Here is a 6,186-nt window from a genome sequence, read left to right on the forward strand (position 1 = left end):
GAATGTACATTCATGGCTTTAGAAAAAGGAGGAGGGTTGGTGGAGATACACTCGGGGGCAGCCCAAGGGTAGTCTTTAAGGTGATTTTCTTGACATTACAAAGACAAATCTATTAGTTTTGGAGATGTCTTTGTAGTTGGGAATAAGCTAGAAGTGCCTCAATCTGTAATGCCGCATGAAACACTTTGTCAACAAAATGCAACATAATGTTGCAAGGGTGAAGGTCGTTGTGCAAAAAATCATGGTGATGCAATAGCTTCAATGAGCATTGACAATGTGCAAGATATTGCCTTGGAAGCGCTCTATACTACTAGCTGTCTACAAAAACTCTCTGATGGCAAGCTTGCTTCCATATGAGTGACATGCTTGTATCCACTACTCCACATGGCCGTCGTTCCAACATTTGAAGAAAAGCATTGGCCATGGGGAGTGACGCACAATTACAACTGGCAGGATTATACCTTGGTGTTGGATAATTTAAAGTGGTGTCTTCTTCTATGGCTTGTTGTGTAGCAATTGGCCCGTGTGCTGGATCTTGAATACTTCAGCTGCATACACAAGGTCTAAGAAGGCAAGATGTAGTGCACAAATTTGCTTGATATATGCCCATTTGCCTTCTCCGACTTGGGGAACTAGCAAGTGGAAAACATGTCAATCCCGTAGAAGGTGCAATACTAGTGGATCATCACCTTGGGCTATTGCTTCTACATTGACCGACTGAGCGAGAGTTACCACTTCTATCTCAGTGGCTAGATTGGTAGGATCATCCACTCTCGGTCTTTTGCTAGGGCCTTCTAGCTTGCTCTTTCCTTTCATTTCTGCATGCAATTGAAAAACCAATTGCATTATTTGCGTACTAAAGAGAGAGAGAAAAATTCAGGGTTTTACAGAGCATCAAAAGCAACCAATACTTGGCCCAAAACTTGCTTGACAAGCCCCTGCAATTGATTGCCACTAAAAGTTGCAATATCAAATGATATTGGGGAATGATTGATGTAAGCACTCAAAGCAAGGTTTTGTCAATGTATTGACAAAATCATTGAAGAGCTAGAAGGCTCTGCAATTTCAAAACATCGATGAAACTGCTTCTCTTCCACACCATGTAGGTAGCAAACAATAGCTTCAATGACGGTTTTTTGACATGTTTGTGATAGCTTCATCTCTGACATGTCTATTTAAATAAACAATGATATATTAACACCAAGAGAATAATTCAAATTTCAAAAAACATGCTGAAATATGAAAATGTTTAATATTAAGACTTAGAAAGATTCAAAGTGAACAATTTCTTGCACCAAATGAAATATATACAATTTTTAATGATTATGATTTTGGAATAAGATTTTGTAATAAATAATTGAATAACCTAAAAGTTAATGCTATGAAAAAGTAGTCCAACAGTGTGAGTTAAAAACTCTAACACAAGTGTGGACATTACTAAACACAGATCACTAGAAGTTTACGTCACACAAAAGTAGTCTATTAGACTACAAAAAGTGCATGATACGCATTTAATAGTTCAACTATGTGAGCTAATAGCTCTAACACAAGAGTGGTCACTATTATTAAATTGATTGAAAAATTAAATAATTAATCTGGTCATCGGTGAAGTCTGAGAAAATCTCTAACACAACGCAACAATCAAACCATTAATCATCACATCTTGAAAAAGGCTATTTGTCATAGTTGCAAAGCACATGTAGAGAGTATATCTTTACTACCTATTGCAAGTACCAGACAATGATGAAAGAGAAGCAAAGCTTCAACTTAGCACTCACTATCTGGTACTATTGCTTAGGTGAGTTGGATACATAAAACAAAAGAATAAATAATGGTACAAACAAAATATCAACATTGGTACATTTGTAAATGAACAGAAAGTTAAACTTAACTCTTCACTCTTCAAACGTGGCAATGCGTATACTTTATTTATACTATAGCTTAGCTCTGTCTCTAGCGTGTAAAGTAAACTATATTGAATAGCAAGATTCTAGATATGTGTATATTTTGCCAACTTCTCAAGTGTGAGTATTCTCATACACAACACGAAGTGACAAACCCCTACCATAGCACAAGTGGGATTCCCTATGGATCTCTCTGGAGTGTGACTGATTGGTCTACACAACCATGAGACATAGCTCTAATGTCCAATCTATTTCAAGAGTGTGACTATGTCGACACAACCTCGAAATAGTCCTACACACCTGCAAACTAATTTTGTGTGTGAGGTGAACCTCTAGCACAACACGAATTAGCAAAAAAAAAAAGTTAAAAATAAAACTGAAAAATGCAATTATACCTGCTTGCTCTATCACCTCTCGCTGTCAAGCTATAAATTGTAATGCGCTCCTTCGATCGAAGAAACTTTCGATTGAAGAAATCTTTTGATTATACGTTTTACAATGTATTATTTGAAAAAATGCTATATAATTCAAATAATACGTATAGTTTTCATTATATGACAATATAAATGCAACCCAAATCAGAATACGAGGGTGACATGTTAGTAATAGTCTAAGCCATCAACACATTTTGAGCCCAATTTTGTAATTCCCTTTATTTTTGAAATAAAAATACCATTATGTCCAAAAATGTAATTTTGGTTAGTCTTAAAGAATCTGAAGTCAATAGTAAGGGCCATGAGATTTCAATTTGTAATTATTCCTATGTTATCTCTAGCTCTACCTACCAAGATTTGAGTATGTTTCACATTTAATTATTCCTATGTGCTCTCCAAACTCTACCTACCTAGTTTTGAGTTTATTTTACATTTTGAAGCCTTTTGCTAAGGTATAAAAGAAGAATTTTGTAAACAAAACTTTACTATAGATTGAAGTTTATGGATAATAAGTGCACGTACAGTCTTTGAGCACTGGGTATTCTCCTCTTCTTCTTGAGTTTGTAACTCCCTTGCAAATTGTCCATTTGAAGCAACACCTACTCCATTCCATTTGTAGGAGAAATCTCTACGTGACATTGTAAGTTTCTTGCAATGAATCTATGGTTTTTTGTAGCTAGTTCTTTTCTTATTTTGTTCATAACTCAAGCTTTACACATCCAAATCACATTTTATGCATAGGAGGGGCATTAGGACAACATTGAGCCATAGAGAACATTTTGGACCGAAAATAGTTAGGTCAAATTTGCCTTATAGATAATAAGGGCAATTTTGAAAAGTTGTCAGGAGGGGGAATTTGAGGCCATAGACATGTGTCTTTAGTCATAGTCTATCCATCCTATAAGTTTGGTCACATTTGGAACAAAATTGTGACATATGTCACTTAGGGGAGGGTGGTTTGGGAGTTTTAGGATCCCAAAATTTCTCGATGATGGCCTTGACACCTTGATAGATGGCCCATTTATTAATTGATCAGGCTTCACAAACTTCTTGGAGTTCTTGCTTCTTGACTTTGAGTTGGGCGGGGGTCAAGGTCTCACTTATCCATACTTTGGTGCCCTTGAGAAGTCATGCTTGTTGTAGAAGTGCTATACACGTATGTTTAGTCTTGAAGATGAAGATGCCTTGGTTGGTGCGATTGTCACGTTGAACTTTTCCAATTGTATCGGGGTTGAACTCAATTGGGTGAATGTCTTGGTTGAGCTTGACTAGTGTCAAGGTGTAGTCATCGTTCTCTCCCCACCAAGTAGAGGGAAAGCCACCGATGCACACACACACACACACACACACACAGAGAAAGAGGAATTTGGAACGTCAAAGACCACGAGAATGTGAACTTGCAGGCCATATTGGCAATGGTGCCACGCCCTTGCGTTTGTCAAGTCTCTTAAAGGAAATCCTCTTTGTTTCTCAATGCAAAAGCTATGCTTCAAAGCTAGTGCTATCACAATTTTGGGAACCCCTCATTGGCCACAAAGCTTCCTCTCCCTGGCAATGCATGCTGCACAAAAAGGCCGCAATGGTGGAGAAAATGCCCTTCAAGGTTAGTTCCACTCATGAGGAGTTTTGCTTGTCTAGATAAGGTGGCGTGTTCGGTGAACCTCTGTCCGGACGATGCAGATGAATTGGACAAACAAGTGGACAATGCATCATCTCAATGGGCCTTTGCAAAGATTTGAATACCTTAAGGATGACTATGAATTAGAGCAATCTTGGAGTCAGAGACTGAAGGTGATAAAGCTCAACCCACTATGCAAGATTTTGTTCCTGGCTATGCGACAAAAGGTGGAGTGGGTTGGACGCATGTGGATGGCCTTGCCCAAGAAGAATCGAGTAAGGTAGGTGATGTAGATTATGAGGAGTGGACAACTCTCATAGAAACATCAGGACCATCTACATTGGTAGATGGCCGAGCTCTGATCATGGCCGCTTTCTTAAGGCTCAACTTGGGACTATATCCTTCCATGGGACGATGTAATCGCTCTCAAGATGTTGTAATCAGGAAAAAATATATATTGACGACGATGATATTGGAAATTTGCTAGTAGTTGGGTTGGGATGTCTCACTTGGATGACTTTGGGTAAGGAAAGTGGATGAACACGGTTTTGCTCATGGTCTTGGTTAGAGTGTGAAGATGAAGAAAGAATAGTCATCAACAAAAAGCATCTTGATATGTATTTTGTTTCCATGGAAAAACGGGTCAAGTATTTTGAGCCAATTGCTGCAACTGACACTCTTGTCTTTTGTGCTAGTCAGGAGGGGAGGGATTACAGGTGAAGCCGGTGCTACAATACTCAAAGTGAGCAGGGCATTGATGTGGTTTGAACCATCTTGGCAAAAAGTTTTGAAACAAGTGGGTATGCGGACAAGAGATCCCCATATGGTTGAGAGGAAGAAGGAAAGTCATGTAGAAGCTTCCAGTGGGTCAAGAGGTGAAAGTATTTTAGGGAGGCTACAACTTGTAGTTACTGCTGAGAGGAGATTTAAAATTTCTCCTTTTTGAAATCTAAAGACCATTTATCAATTGATGGTCAAGTTGTTGAATCAATGTGAAGAAAGAGGAAGGTGCTTAAATCAATGATTAAGCGACCTTTGAAGGCCTACAAATAAGCCTTCATGACATGGGGTTTTGGGTTGGTGTTGTCATTCTATGGTTGTTCTTAGGAGTAACTTGATATCACAGTCATAGAGTGGTATTTTTAACAATATATTAATTCAAAATGATAGAAAGATAATATTTGGGGGGAGAGAGAGAGAGAGAGAGAGAGAGAGAGAGAGGATTGTAAAACAAGATGTTAAGTATAGGAGGGAGAAATTGGAGCAAGAAGCAATTTATCAAATTATCTAGAAGGAAAATGCGACCTCTAGCACTCCTCGATAGCAAATGGTGGCCATATCTACACAATCACTAGCTCAACTTCTTTAGAAACATGAAGTAAAGAAGGCTTCAAACAAAGCCTAAGTGCAAGTAAGAAAGGTGATATCTGAAGAAATTTTGTATATGAAAAAATTCAAGAAAGTAGAGAAGGATGTAGAAGGTGGAAACCAGTCCTTAGAGATCCCTTGGATGATGGGTATCTCTAAGTATTTACCTAGAAGGCATTCAAGTTACCTAGTGGAGTTACCACCAATTACTTGACACCGGGGGGGGGTCACTATATGTAAAACCTCTAAATCACATGCCTTCCAAGGACTATTTATTAAACCCCTTGGCTGTGAATTTTTCACTATTAAAAGGGACCCTTTTCCTATTCAATTTGTAGTTATTTTTTCAAGATCATTTTTACAAAACCCTTTTGTATGTCAAATTGTGAAAAAATTAAGAATAAATAATCCCTACTATTGAACCCACGTGATAGGAATTTGTTATTGTAATGACCCCCCCCCCCCCCCCCCCCCCCCCCAAGCTCGACATTGTATGGCTGTTTTGATCAATCAAAGCCCGGTCCCAACACTTATAAATAGGCCCTAGCTTAAAAGACCTTTATAAGGTTAACAATATGTTCACACACCCTTGGCCGCCCAAGTTTGTGCTACCCTAACAATTGCCCCCCCTTATGCCAAACTTTGGCACCATTATCATCATCATACATCCCCTTCAACTAAGCTCCTCAATCTCATGACATAATAAGTTTTTGGTATACTCACCAACCGTGAGTTTTAGATTTTCTCACAACCTGGTGCTACTTATGAGCTACCATCATGCAGGGTTTTTGGTTTACTCCCAAACCTCAAGTTTAGGTTACCCATTAACCTTATGAGACTGGGACACAAAAGACATGGGGCT

At 38.6% G+C, this 6,186-nt stretch overlaps 1 pseudogene; it reads left to right on the top strand.

Moving 5' to 3' along the window:
• The first annotated feature begins 3,496 nt into the window (after positions 1-3,496).
• Positions 3,497-4,443, top strand: LOC147416629 (uncharacterized; annotated as a pseudogene).
• The last annotated feature ends 1,743 nt before the right edge of the window (positions 4,444-6,186 follow it).

Source organism: Adiantum capillus-veneris, unplaced genomic scaffold (assembly GCF_014529385.1).
Source record: "Adiantum capillus-veneris isolate H3 unplaced genomic scaffold, ASM1452938v2 Hic_scaffold_737, whole genome shotgun sequence".
Lineage (NCBI taxonomy): Eukaryota > Viridiplantae > Streptophyta > Polypodiopsida > Polypodiales > Pteridaceae > Adiantum > Adiantum capillus-veneris.